The sequence below is a fragment of the Amblyomma americanum genome, chromosome 6 (assembly GCF_052857255.1).
Source record: "Amblyomma americanum isolate KBUSLIRL-KWMA chromosome 6, ASM5285725v1, whole genome shotgun sequence".
Taxonomy (NCBI): Eukaryota; Metazoa; Arthropoda; class Arachnida; order Ixodida; family Ixodidae; genus Amblyomma; species Amblyomma americanum.
Window position 1 is genome coordinate 45,691,875 of NC_135502.1, and position 14,202 is coordinate 45,706,076.

At 46.2% G+C, this 14,202-nt stretch overlaps 1 protein-coding gene and 4 non-coding genes across 6 annotated transcripts in view; all 5 read right to left on the reverse strand.

Moving 5' to 3' along the window:
* LOC144136742 (facilitated trehalose transporter Tret1-like) overlaps window positions 1-14,202 on the reverse strand; it is a 49,291-nt gene that overhangs the window by 30,321 nt on the left and 4,768 nt on the right. The window contains exon 1 of one of the 2 annotated variants that reach the window (XM_077669326.1): window positions 12,062-12,190. The exons of the other annotated variant lie outside the window; for it this stretch is intronic. The gene's annotated coding sequence lies outside the window, so the exon portion shown is untranslated. Of the gene's footprint in view, window positions 1-12,061; window positions 12,191-14,202 lie in introns of those variants that run through there. 2 annotated transcript variants of the gene reach the window in all.
* On the reverse strand, window positions 736-809 carry TRNAF-GAA (transfer RNA phenylalanine (anticodon GAA)). The gene has a single exon. It is a non-coding gene; the product is annotated as a tRNA-Phe (tRNA).
* TRNAF-GAA (transfer RNA phenylalanine (anticodon GAA)) lies at window positions 1,103-1,175 on the reverse strand. Its single transcript has one exon. It is a non-coding gene; the product is annotated as a tRNA-Phe (tRNA).
* Window positions 5,215-5,287, reverse strand: TRNAF-GAA (transfer RNA phenylalanine (anticodon GAA)). The gene has a single exon. It is a non-coding gene; the product is annotated as a tRNA-Phe (tRNA).
* TRNAF-GAA (transfer RNA phenylalanine (anticodon GAA)) lies at window positions 5,482-5,554 on the reverse strand. Its single transcript has one exon. It is a non-coding gene; the product is annotated as a tRNA-Phe (tRNA).

Here is a 14,202-nt window from a genome sequence, read left to right on the forward strand (position 1 = left end):
GCATGCCCATACTATATGGTATAAGTTAGCTACTGCAGCGCACAAGGCGCAATGCGGATCGCCCGAATATAGAAACATATAGGTGAATTTGTCGGGATTTATATACGTATTTATCGCAATTTCTATAGGATGGCGCCTTGATTCCTGTTTATATTTTTGTGTGGTTCGGCGTATTCTTTCCTCGGCAATCTCAAACTTTGCAGTAAATCTCTGTAGCTTACTAGCGATTATGAATAGTTATGTCCCTGCGTGTGTTGGGGGACCCGGGGTAACAGCGCGCGGGCAGCGGCGTGAGCGCCTTCGTTTCCAACATCCGCAGAGTGTCCTGGAGCCCATATGAGTATGGATTTAGAGTAGGTACCTTCTTCAGTTCTGAGTATTTTATGTGAAAAGACTCAATGCGTACGAATTAACTGTGATGCCGATAGCAACAGGGATCTCGGAGGAACTATCCAATTAAACATTAATAGTATTTTCGTCTGTTACTGAGGCGCGAGCGCAACATTTATGTGGTGGTGCCAATCGATGCCACCAGGGCCGAAACGGTTAGGGAGAGAGCGCAGCTAGTGAAAAATTATCCAGTGACTCTAAGTGCAGCAGTTAAACACGCAAACCAAACTGAAACAATGAATATGAAAAAAAATTCACTGTGAGGAAAGGACTTAGGGAGAGATTGCAGCAGCTAAACACGCAAATAAACCTGAAGCAACGATTTAAAAAAAAAAGAAAGCTCACTGACGAAACCCGGGATTGAACCAGGGAACTTTAGATCTTCAGTCTAACGCTCTCCCAACTGAGCTATTTCGGCCAGATAGTACCCCGAGTACAACGACACAATACGGTTGTCGATCAAGGTTGCCAAAGTGGGGTGTTGTAGGAAAGGTTTATGTTTTTTGGGGGTTTAACTTCCCAAAGCCATGCTATGAGGGACGCCGTAGTGCAGGGCTCCGGAAATTTCGACCATCTGTGGTTCTTTAACGTGTAGCAACCGTATTAAGTAGGCCGCACACTCGAATCGTGAAGTCAGGAAAGGGCTTAGGGAGAAGGTCTAGCAACTGAGCACACGAATAATCCTGGAGCAACGACTAAAAAAAATACTCCCTGCCGAAACCCGGGATCGAACCAGGGACCTTCAGATCTTCAGTCTAACGCTCTCCCAACTGAGCTATTTCGGCCAGACAGTAACCCGAGTACAACGACACAATACGGTTGTCGATCAAGGTTGCCGAAGTGTGGTGTTGTAGGAAAGGTTTATGTTTTATGGGGTTGAACTTCCCACAGCGACGCTATGAGGGACGCTGTAGTGCAGGGCTCCGGAAATGTCGACCATCTGTGGTTCTTTAACGTGTAGCAACGAGACTGTAATACCCGCATTAAGTAGGCCGCACACTCGAACCGTGAAGTCAGGAAAGGGCTTAGGGAGAAGGTCTAGCAACTTTTTACAGGCATATTTTTAGCGCAAAGGACGGGACGAGAACAGACAAGACGAGCACGGGCGCTACTGACAACTGCTTTATTGAAGAAAGATCGAGGCATATAAATACATATCTGGCCTGCGCCAGCGCTACCTAACAAGGAACTTGGAATCACAGCAGATGACGCGATAGGAAATTGATCTCAGCATTATACAAAACGACAGACGTGTCACTAACGCAGTTCTGACCCCCTTTCCTGATAAAGAAAGCTTCCAAAGTTTCACGGGCAGTTTTTGACAACTTCTGCCAAGGATTGAAGCACTCCGGAACCGTGGCTCACACTTGGTGCAAGCAATGCAGTGGGCAACTAAATTCGTGCGTTCCTTATTGTAGATATCTTTAGCATGCTCCCGGAGTCGATCGTTTACGCAGCGCCCTGTCTGGCCGATGTACACCTTGCCACATGACAGGGGAATCCTGTACACGACGTTCATAGCGCACTGCACAAACCGTTTTTTGTGGTTCTTATGACAGCCCCTTTTTTTGTCTTCGCAAGTAATGCGGCGGCTCAGCTGAGCAAGTTTCTTAGGGGCTGAAAAAACCATAGGCACGTCAAACCTATTAGCCACCTTTTTCAGGTTGTGGGAAACCTTGTGCAGGTACGGTACCACTTCCGGCTTTTGCTGACCATCCATAGTCTTTGCTGCAGATGTGCGCTTACCAGGATTCATTTTCTTGAGGAGCGTTTCCGCGACTGCCATCACGACCGACCCAGGAAAGCCGGCTGAAAACAGCCTACCCAATTGATGCTCAAAACTTGCCTGCATCTCATGGACACACGACTTCCTTAGCGCCAAATCCAAGCAGAGAGTTGCTATGCCTCTCTTTACTATTTTCGAATGAGAGGAGTCGTACGGCAAGAGCTCTTTTTGTGCTCGGGGAGAATACGCCCAGCAGACGTGCTTTTCCCTGAACATAAGCCTCAAGTCTAAAAACTGAAGAATCCCTTCGACTGGAAGTTCGTAGGTAAAACTGAGCCCTCTGCCATGTAGTTTAAAATCATCAAGAACACACTGTAGTGTTCGCTCATTAGAAATGGGGCAGAGGTTGTTTAAAACAATTAAAAAGTCGTCCATAAAACGAAAAACTTTAAGGACTTTGTCATTGTTAAAATGATTAAAATGATCGTGTAAAGAGCGATCAATATATGATAAAAAAATTTTGCACAAGCCAGGGGCGATGCATGAACCAATGCAAATGCCCTTCTTTTGTAGATAAAACTGATCGTCAAATTTGATAAAAGTGGAACGAAGATAAAATTCTAAAAGGCCTAAAAAGTTCATGGGGACATGCAAAAAGAGTTTTGAAGATCTTACGCTCGGAACTGTGGCGCCAAGTGCGTTTATATTTCGACTGGCTGAGGACTGCCATTTCTGCTCAGTTTCCGGAATGGATTGCTGACAAGAGATTCTTCTCCTTGAAACGTGAAGCAGCGCGCCTTACTGAATTTTGGTGGAGCTACAACCTTCGATGGATCCTTGGTACCTTGGGGAAGCCGAAGGTCTCTAAACACCGAAAGGGAGGCCTAATTGTGATGGGTGGTGCTTCCATTCCCTCCAACATTTCGAATCTTCTTGACAAGGGCCCCAAGTTCGGACTGGAGCCCTCGGTTCCACCACACGAACTCGTAGCCTTGAATAGGAAAATGGCTAAGAGGGCCCAGCAGGAAGACTGTGAACGATGCCTCTTGGAAGGAATCGACTGCTTGGCCAAGAATGTGAAAGTGACTGGTCCCAAGTGTGCTAAGGATGGTTTGCAGAATGTTGTGAACTTTTTCAAGGATAATGAGCTCTGTCTTTTGCAAGCAGATAAGGTGGGTGGCTTTGTTGCCTTGCCTAGGTCTATGTACAACGAAAAAGCAGCTTCGGCGGTTACCAAGAACTTTGTCCTAGTGAAAAAAGGCCAAACAAGAGTTAAGACTAAAGCAGCCGAACTTTGCAAGCGTTTAAATCTGGAGAGGCTCGCAAGGGATATTGCAGTTAGTGAAAGTTCCGCGTTGCAGGTGTTTTTTAGTGTTAAAACCCATAAACCGGATTCCCCTTTCCGCACCATTGTGAACGAAGGTGGTACATGGCAGCATTGTGTCAGTAAGTTTCTTTTGAAGGTGTTGAATGGCCTTGTGATAAATGACCCCTTCCTCGTGAAGAATTCTACCGATATAGTTCGATTTTTTGAAGAGAATAGTGACGTGAAGTATGCCTTCTCTATCGATGTAGAAGAGCTCTTTTATGCTGTGCCTCACCCTGAATTGTTTGCTGCCGTCAAAGATTGCATTGATGAAAATGGTGCTGTGGCTTTCCAGAATGCTGCAGGTTTGACGGTAGACAACTTTTTAGGCCTTTTAGAATTTTATCTTCGTTCCACTTTTATCAAATTTGACGACCAGTTTTATCTACAAAAGAAGGGCATTTGCATTGGTTCATGCATCGCCCCTGGCTTGTGCAAAATTTTTTTATCATATATTGATCGCTCTTTACACGATCATTTTAATCATTTTAACAATGACAAAGTCCTTAAAGTTTTTCGTTTTATGGACGACTTTTTAATTGTTTTAAACAACCTCTGCCCCATTTCTAATGAGCGAACACTACAGTGTGTTCTTGATGATTTTAAACTACATGGCAGAGGGCTCAGTTTTACCTACGAACTTCCAGTCGAAGGGATTCTTCAGTTTTTAGACTTGAGGCTTATGTTCAGGGAAAAGCACGTCTGCTGGGCGTATTCTCCCCGAGCACAAAAAGAGCTCTTGCCGTACGACTCCTCTCATTCGAAAATAGTAAAGAGAGGCATAGCAACTCTCTGCTTGGATTTGGCGCTAAGGAAGTCGTGTGTCCATGAGATGCAGGCAAGTTTTGAGCGTCAATTGGGTAGGCTGTTTTCAGCCGGCTTCCCTGGGTCGGTCGTGATGGCAGTCGCGGAAACGCTCCTCAAGAAAATGAATCCTGGTAAGCGCACATCTGCAGCAAAGACTATGGATGGTCAGCAAAAGCCGGAAGTGGTACCGTACCTGCACAAGGTTTCCCACAACCTGAAAAAGGTGGCTAATAGGTTTGACGTGCCTATGGTTTTTTCAGCCCCTAAGAAACTTGCTCAGCTGAGCCGCCGCATTACTTGCGAAGACAAAAAAAGGGGCTGTCATAAGAACCACAAAAAACGGTTTGTGCAGTGCGCTATGAACGTCGTGTACAGGATTCCCCTGTCATGTGGCAAGGTGTACATCGGCCAGACAGGGCGCTGCGTAAACGATCGACTCCGGGAGCATGCTAAAGATATCTACAATAAGGAACGCACGAATTTAGTTGCCCACTGCATTGCTTGCACCAAGTGTGAGCCACGGTTCCGGAGTGCTTCAATCCTTGGCAGAAGTTGTCAAAAACTGCCCGTGAAACTTTGGAAGCTTTCTTTATCAGGAAAGGGGGTCAGAACTGCGTTAGTGACACGTCTGTCGTTTTGTATAATGCTGAGATCAATTTCCTATCGCGTCATCTGCTGTGATTCCAAGTTCCTTGTTAGGTAGCGCTGGCGCAGGCCAGATATGTATTTATATGCCTCGATCTTTCTTCAATAAAGCAGTGGTCAGTAGCGCCCGTGCTCGTCTTGTCTGTTCTCGTCCCGTCCTTTGCGCTAAAAATATGCCTGTAAAATCCGAACACCAACTAGCCCAACAACTCATCCTGTTGTCTAGCAACTGAGCACACGAATAATCCTGGAGGAACGATTAAAAAAAAAGAACGCTCCCTGCCGAAACCCGGGATCGAACCAGGGACCTTTAGATCTTCAGTCTAACGCTCTCCCAACTGCGCTATTTCGGCCAGACGGAAACCGGAGTACTACGAGGCAATGAGGTTGTTGAGCAAAGTTGCCGAAGCTGCGTGTTGTACGAAAGCGACTGCGTAACAACCGTTTAAAGTAGGGCGCGCACTCGAATCGTGTCGTGAAGAGATAGCAGCAACAAAACGCACAAATCCATCTAAAGGAACGGTTCTATAAAAAAAAAAAAGCTCGCTGCCGAAACCCGGGATCGAACCAGGGACCTTTAGAACTTCAGTCTAACGCTCTCTCAACTGAACTATTTCGGCCAGACGGAGAACACAGATCGTCACGCGTTGCAGTAGTCGAGCGGGTAATGAGGGCATGACGGGATGTCCTCAATTGAGCGCCGGTTTTTATGGAGGAAAAACGCTAAGGCGCCCGTGTGCTGTGCGATGTCAGTGCACGTTAAAGATCCCCAGGTGGTCGAAATTATTCCGGAGTCCTCCACTACGGGCACCTCTTTCTTTCTTTCTTCTTTCACTCCCTCCTTTATTCCTTCCCATACGGCGCGGTTCAGGTGTCCAACGATATATGAGACAGACACTGCGCCATTTCCTTTCCCCAAAAAACCAATTAATATTATTATCACCGTTTAGATTGGAATGCACATTCTGACCGGAAGACAAAAGAGGCAAGGATCTGCATTGTGTGCGTTTCGACTTAGCATATAAAGCACATCGAGCACCGTGACATGTCGCATCATTGACCAAGCTGGTGAGCACAAAAGATCTGTTTCGCCAAATAAAAGGCAATGGGTAATACGACAGCACCGTCAATGGCACCGGTTGCTTGTCTGTTGCGTCATGGCGCTTTGTAATCGACATCAGCAGCAGTCGGCATCCGCTCTCGTGTGTTCTTCTGCCTCAGGGTTCATTTCCTGCCTTCCCGAGCATTAATTCGCCGTTAGTTAGGCTTTGCGAACCAGTTTGTAGCACCTGAAACTAATCTTCCCGGGAGATTGATCACAGTGTCCTGAATGTTCAAAATGCGCAGTGCAGAGCAGCCGTTGCGGCACTGACAGTACCATCGGTGCACACGACATTCGTCGTTAGCATGCACCGTACTCAAGCACGAATTGTGTCACACACGGGCTAGACTCTCATGCGGTTCGCTCTTGTGGTAACCTTTCTGGCTAGTGCAATTGGAGTGTTCAACGTTTAAAACCCAGTGATGTGTGGTCGTCGGCGTTGGAGGATCGTTTGCACCCTTCGTTTTTCCACAGGGCCAGCGTTGGCGTTCCAGTATACAATTTGTACGGCTGCAGCTAGTAATAATTCTACAAATTAAAAGTAATGTATACGATGAAGGAATGGCAGAGGATAAATGCAAGGAATATTGTGACTCGCACTATCGAGCTAAAGTTTACAATGACTGGTGACGTCACAAAACCAGCGCGCGTAGGGTGTTCTATACCTCACACCACTGATTCAGCTGGTATTGAGGCGCCTTAAGTATGCGTTTAGACTTTCATAACGGAATAATACCGAGCAGCTCAGCGCTGCAGTCGTTCAGCCACGAAATGAGTGAAGCCAAGTGCACGGATCTGGCTAGAGTTGGCTTTAAACGTCCTTGGGGCTTCTTATTCATTCCTAATCAATTCTGGTATATTTTCACTGTACAACGTTCGTGTGTGTCGAACTCTTGTGGTGGTGCACGGCAACAACAGATTTCAAGTTTCATTTCGAGCTAGTAACATTTGTGTCTATGTCTAGGCAGTGTTTCACTCGCACTATTTCTGCTGCTTGTTTTTTTTTTTTCTTAGCACGAAAACCTTCCTTGAAGATTTATAAGCAAAGAAGTTATAGTAGGCAGCAACCTAAAGCCATTGTTAGTAAGTACTATGTTATGTATATATTAACCAGAAGAAGCTCAGTACAGTAAGAAACATGGGCATTCGAATCCAAGTCCTGAAGGCTACTTGAGGAGCAGAGGCCTGGAAGAGGAGAAGTACGACGATGAAAAAACGCTGTGTCCAACTGTTTTATTCTGAGGCAGAATAATGAGACATGGATTTTTCAGGCTTGCGCATGCGCAGACAAAGGTCGGAGGATGGTACGGCTTTTGCCGCCTCTTCCTTGCCTTGAGGATAGGGCGGAAGGGCTGGGAGCGTTTATATATTTCGCGAACTCAAGCAACACTTTGATAAGATTATCACACTGCGCAGTCTTCTGCGAAAACGCAGTTGACACAAACAACATGCATCCGTTGCAGCCAGATGCTCCGCTATCGTTAACACATAGCACCGGAAGAAGCAACCCCCCTTCCCCCATCTCTCTCTCTCCTCCCTTAACGCTTTTCTCTCGAAGTCGACGACGAAAGCGCCATCTACACATATCAAACTAAAGCGTTGCAGCTGCATGCTCACTTAACACACGCACGGCAATCCGGCGCCAGAAACAAAATGTGCACGCTCAGAACGCGAAACTTAAAACCTCTCAGTCCAGATCATGGCCATTTCCCTTTAAACCACAGCTACCGTGAAAGCACATGCCAGCTCTTAGTTCTAGTCCTATACCGGCCGTCTAGGGTGGGTGCACATGCGCGTATTTAAAGCACCGACAGCTCCGCACTTGCGGAAGCGATTTTCAGATAGCGCCACTGACGCCTCGCCCACACCGTTCTCGTCATTAAAGAACTGAAAACGCGCCCGGATCGTACGTGCAACCACTACGCCATTTTTCACCCTCGGGTCAATGGATGCCATGACGATAGACCGAGCGCGCATTTAATGGGTGTCGCGGACACCCATTAAATTAGCCCGTCAGAAAGCCTTACTGAAGGACAGGCAATTGCCGAGGCAGCAGCTGCGACCTAAATTTGTCAGGCTCTATGTCTGTATGCCTATGCACGGTCGCCTTACAAAAAGACCAGTAGCAGTAACAGCAATTCGCTGGCACATGCAAACAGTGGAAAGGAACGGGAAAAAAAATCCTGAAACGCGTCACTGTCGGGGCTTGTTCTGCGGGTGTTTAATTGCGTCTTATCAAAATCCTCTTGTGCTTAATACTACATCAAAATATATTTTCCGTTCAAAATTAGGGTTTAATTTTCCTGTAGAACACTTTGTTCACTTCTTTTAAGAGCTTACAGGCTCCCACGTTTGCATTACGAATTGTTGCAGCCATACAGAAAATGAAAAAGAAAATACAGACTACTGACCAGTGCGATCACACGTGCTTATGCTGTCTGCCTAATGTGGAAACTAACAGCAGATGCAGGTTTTTAACTTGAGAGTAGCGCTGAAGAGTACAAGGAGGCTCCTTGAAAACGAAGGGACTGAAAAAATGCACCCCATTAAAATACCCATGCTATTCGAGCTCAGTGCGCCTTTATGCGCCGTGGCGAGCATTTCGTTTTCCAGTAATGCATGTCTGTATGTAGAGATTCTCTTTTTTTCTGCCGCCGCAAGTCTGCTTTAATATGAGCTTATATATCCAATGTAGTCCGTTTTGTACGGAGAGTAAGCTTCTTCAGTTGTAACGCCGTCGATGAGGCGTGGTGCTTAGTTTGCGGCCTTGTTTATCCCACTAAAGCGAATAGTTCTCAGAGGTCACAACAAACTACCCAGAAACCGTCAACAACACCCTCTTTTGCCACCTGTTCTCTTCCGGCTACCTCTACGTCTCAAATACCTGGCCGATTGGACAACTTGTGCGGCAAAGATATCACTTTTTAATATGTTTGTTTTTAATATGTCAGTTTGAGGCTGGTTAGCAGAACGCGGTGAAGGTGAGAGAGAGTGGAGAGGAAGAAAGTGGTCCATCAGAATCGGTGGGAGGAGTCACGTGCTGAGCAGCAGGCGTGACGTCCAATCAGAGACGTGGAGAGGGTGGGAGGACACACGCTCTATAGCACGTCAGCGGCGGCGTCCTCTCCTTCTGCCTGCTATGAAGCCTTCACCTGCAGGCCGGGGAGATGAATGCCGCCTACGGTGCGCCCTCAGGCGCGTGCACATCCGGGCACCCACCGATAAAAATTCGTCCTACCCGCCGCGGTGGCTCAGTGGTTAGGGCGCTCGACTACTGATCCGGAGTTCCCGGGTTCGAACCCGACCGCGGCGGCTGCGTTTTTATGGAGGAAAAACGCTAAGGCGCCCGTGTGCTGTGCGATGTCAGTGCACGTTAAAGATCCCCAGGTGGTCGAAATTATTCCGGAGCCCTCCACTACGGCACCTCCTTCTTCCTTTCTTCTTTCACTCCCTCCCTTGTTCGTTCCCTAACGGCGCGGTTCAGGTGTCCAACGATATATGAGACAGATACTGCGCCATTTCCTTTCCCCAAAAAACCAATTATTATTATTATTCACCTACCAAGCTCCTCTCTACAAAGGCCACCATCCAACCTCTAGAAGGCTTTACCCACCACCTACCAGGGCACCTCCAGAAACCTCCCCATACCACAAACCCGTAGTGAAAGCAAATTCAATGACGCAAATTGGTCGTCTAGCAGTTGAAGCTGAATACAGGAGACGCAAACGCCAGGCGAACTCTAATGCTAACACATACATCGCCGCATTAATTATCTTGATCGTCTGCAACATTTGTTTTTGTGTGTGTGTGCAAGTGTATTCTATGACTTGCGTAACGAAATTTCGTCACCACAGTTTGGATGCCGCAGCCGCAGGCCCACTTTTGGTTCGCGCTTCACAGCAGCGCTTTTGCGCCCACGCTGGATAACGATCCAGATCTAAGCCCACTTGGATGACGATTAAAGTCGCCCACGTCTTCATGCACTTGTTTTTCTTTTGGTTCTGACCGGGCTGATACGGAGGGTTTGTCGCATTTAGGGTTTACTTGTCGGAGAGCTCCATGAAGCAAATATGTTTGTTTCTACTAAAATGAAATAATATAAAGGCTATTCGCGAAATTTCCTGTTTTTTTTTTCTAGATACATATCGGTTTCGAGAGTACAGCTGCACTGAGTGGGTCAACTAAGACTTGTACACTTCATTTATTGCACGTATCACAACGCGTAACTTCGTGACTGGTTCAGAGAAGGTTTAAGATTGTCATAATTACCATCAGCTATTTTTTTAGAAAATGCTTCTGCAAAGGTGTCAAAGGAAGGCTTTTGGCTGGCAACAGTACGTAGTGAGTCTCCGGTTCAAGGCTTTCTTTCCTTAGAGAGAGGTGGTCGAGGGTAAAGATTGAAAAGCCTGACGAGGCCTGGGCACACTACCCCGATTTGACAGAGCAGTCAAATGGCATAATAACACACCCAAAAATACATATACATCTCAGCACCGTTTAGAACACAGATATGTTACACTGATTGTTCGTACAAACCGCCTCGGTACTTCTCCACTAACACAGGCGAAACAAACCACCGCCCCTTCCGGAACCCGCTACCCACAGAAAAAACAAAACCAGGCATGGCTGGTGACGCCCATATTTGCCGTCATGAGTGTCTGTTTGTCGATACCCTTCTGGAAATAGGGCACAACACAGTGAACGTGATGCACCGCGACCGGGGCAGATAACATTTGCGGTCAGCATCGACCTAATCGCAAGAAGGCCGAAAGGCGATGGAGCTTCAACGCAACTGGGAGAGTTTCAGCTTTCATCTAGCCGAACGATAGATCCGGGCAGCCTCCTGCTCTTGAGGGAACCTAGCCTTGTCTTGAAACAGAAACTGGGGCTAGTTGGTAACCCATTGAGTAGAAACAGCGCGAATTGAGACTTGCACGAAAGTAGACACCCAAAGGCGAGTGCTCGTCGTTCTGTGCCTTCTTCGCCCCTGTCTCAATTCGCGTTATCTCTACCCTGTCTAGAAACTTTCACAGAGCAACGAAGTTTGCACTCTTCCTACACCTATACACATATTCGCCATATAGATCTACACGCCTTTGCTGCCGCTGTCGTTTATACAGTGAACGACTTATTTGTCGCGAGCTCAGTATTTAGCTTATTCAGAAAAAGTAGTGATTTCAATGTCTCACTATGCATTTAACGAAGAAGAGGTGACAGCCCCCTCAGCGCTCCCTTTGCCCAAGATATTCGCGGCACCGATTTCTTGGCGAGGTTAGTGTGATTCGCGATAGACGCAAAAATTTGGTCCTAGAGGAAATTAAGTCATTTACACTACAACGATTACGCTTAATAATAATAATAATAATAATAATAATAATAATAATAATAATAATAATAATAATAATAATAATAATAATAATAATAATAATAATAATTGTTTTTTTGGGGGAAAGTAAATGCCACAGTATCTGTCTCACATATCGACGGACACCTGAACAGCGCCGTGGGGGAAGGGATAAAGGAGGGAGTGAAAGGAGAAAGGAAGAGAGAGGTGCCGTAGTGGAGGGCTCCGGAATAATTTAGACCACCTGGGGATCATTAACGTGCAATCGCACAGCACATGGGCGCCTTAGCTTAAAAAAGTGCGTTATTCACTATTTCCGTCACATCGTATTATTCACGCTACGAGAAATATGACAGGCCATAATTAGTTCTTACAAACCACACGCTAGTGTTTGTGACCGGTTAACGCGGCTTACTAAAAACACAGTCGACCGTCGCTGATTTGGAGCACGAGCAAGGCCTGTAAAGAATTCATAAAAATGTGTTATCACATTCTTTCAGGACAAAGTTCACATTGAGAGACTAGTCTTACTGATCTATCGCGCCTGCATGACTACGGTCTCACATTCGACACCTACAATAAAAGTGCATGTGGGACATGCACATCTCATAACGGCACGTGCGAATCGCAGATAATTTTAAATACCGCTTCTCAAAGAGGTAAAATGTTTCTTCCACTTACATTTTAGGTGTCAGGCGCGCGCGGGCCGACGGCGATGTGTTGAAATTCCGTCAGTGTAGGGAAGTCCGCCATGCCAACTGCTGGACTACCTATTCCAGCGTCTCCGAGTTGCTCCCCCTGACGCAGGGTTTTTTTTTTGATTGAAAGTTTATTCGGCCATATTACAATATGCCCCCGGGGAGAGGCAAAAGGAGGCAGACAGAGCGTGCCTCCTGACGAGACCTACACCCCCCCCGGCTTACACATCTGGACACTGGTGACTAGACGGCAAATCATGTTTACAAAAAAACAATCATTTTCAAGAAAAGAACAGCACACTTAAGGGTATCAAATTTGATCACGAGACCGGCCTATCCGCCTAGATTCCCAAAACTGCATCGAAAAGCAGAGCCATGCCTCCTGCAAAAGCATACCTTCAGCACGCTTATAGGCCAACACCGTGTTTACAAACTAGGAGCTCGTAGCAGCCGGCCTCGCTTGGTGGTGAAAACTAGGCTTAGCGCCCTAAGGAATTCACGGACGCTAAAGTTTCAAAGCACTTCTCTGATTTCACAGTGCACTTATGATGTCGTGCCTTCGTGAAGAACAACCAAGATCATCCTAGAACAGATTCTGAAAGCACGAAGCGTCATTTCGAAGAAGATGTATTTTTAAAACACCGCGAAACGGGCACATGGGAGTGGCCCGCCGCTGGGGGGCATGTCCAACGTTATCGGACAAAAAATTTGAAATTAGAAAATTGTAACGTAGTGTTATAGAGATACTGAAGGTAATGGTTCATTCTTCCGATGTGTACCAAAATCTTTTTTTAAAGTTTTTTCTTTGCTCGCATCGAGCGGTTAAAATTGCCATATAGAAAACCAACGGCGAACGCTTTTGACGATAACAAAAACGTTAATAGCGAAACAATTGCAAGCCTGCCGACTGAAAATCTGCGGATATATTGATTGTTCTAGTGAAATCTTACAATATATGAAAAAATGCTTTTGTACTCTTTCCCGTTCAAAAATGCTTTCCTTCAGGGTTGTTGGGTATGTGTGTTTCATTAGGCCGCGCTCCCGATCCGTGCCCCCCCCCCCCCCCCCCCCCCCTCCCTTTCTCTGGGAGTCAACCCGACACGCACTGAACGCGATGTTTTAAAAATACATCGCCTTCGAAATGACGCTTCATACATTAAGAATCTGTTCTCGGATGAACTTTGTTTTTCTTGTCGAAGTGACGGCATCATAGGTGAATTGTGAAATCAGAAAACTGCTTAGTTGGCCAAATGTTTAGGGTAATTCCTCAAGGCGGAGTAAAGTAAAACTGCTTTGAAAACTTTTCCTTCCACGCATTCCTATGGACGCTAAGCCTTCCTTGCGCCCCAAGTTTTCCCTTAGTCTTCTCAGCCGGTGGCATCAGTGTCATCGCGTCTTTCTTACGTCACAGATAGGTGTTAGTCTATAGCTGTTCGGAAAGTTCGAAACTATAGCCACTGGCCATAAGCATTTCTTCAGCACTAGCGGTCTGCTAACGCAGGGTTCACTGAAGTATCGAACGAACAGACATCATTGTGTCTTCCTTAGTTACTACATACTACGGCTATTGGCATCACGGAAGGTTACGCACAAAGAACGCTAGTTTCGCAAAGTTTAAAAGAATGGCACATGAATACGTATGCGCCTAGAGAAGCTGTGAAGACAAAAAAAATGCGTCAACAACAGTACAAAAAGGACGCTGCAGCTTTTGCTCCGAAGCAATGGAAATTGCTCCCCAGCCTTCACTTTTTAATATAGCTGGAGCGTCGTTTTCTAAGCACTTTCCTTTTATCGTTTTTGTTTTGGTACACGCCTCCGTATTATGATGTGCAGGCCGTACTGTTAATCAAGTCGTAGTGCCGCTTTATTGATGTCAAACTGAACCTCAAGAATTTTATTCTTTAAGGAGCTCCAAAAGGGGTTTTCAATGCCGATGCATTAAAAAAATAAAATATGATAGCTCACTACGAGCGACCTTGCAACCTACCAAGTTCCATTTCTTTCGGTTTGACAGTTAATCATCGCGGTCTTATAAATTGGGCTAAAGCACTCACAGGACGATTACTATACTGCGTAATGCGAGCGCAGTTGTTGTTGTTGATGATGATGATGATGATGATGATG